Consider the following 542-nt stretch of genomic DNA (forward strand, 5'->3'; position numbering starts at 1 on the left):
GTGAAGAAAACTGAGAATTCTGAGGACCAGAAGGCCAAGAAGAAAGGATTTGGGCTCTTAAGGTAGGCATCCATTTACAATTTGGAGATGCTCTTATCCAGAGCAACTTACAGTGGTGAGTGCATACGTTTTTGTACTGGTCCCCTGTGGGAATCATACCCACAACCCTAGCGTTGCAAGCTCCATGATCTTCCAACTGAGCCACACGGGACCAATGTTTCCCCTCTTTACGTTTCATAATATGTATCTCTGAATTCTAGTTCCATTCTTGCCTCTTTTAGCACTCCCCTTTTCCAACTGTTCAGGTCATTCAGCCACTGCTTATTCCAGTATCACTCACCCAACGTTTTCTCAACGTTTTCCCCATCCCAATAAGCACCTAACACAAATCTCTCAATTTCTTTCACTAGTACAGGGCATTCCAACCCTGTTCCTGGATAGCTACCCTCCTGTAGGTTTTCACTGTAAACTCAGTTGTAATTAACCTAGTTCAGGTTATCAACTAACTAATTATTAGAATCAGGTGTGCTAGATTAGGGTTG

Source organism: Salmo trutta, chromosome 6 (genome assembly GCF_901001165.1).
Source record: "Salmo trutta chromosome 6, fSalTru1.1, whole genome shotgun sequence".
NCBI lineage: Eukaryota > Metazoa > Chordata > Actinopteri > Salmoniformes > Salmonidae > Salmo > Salmo trutta.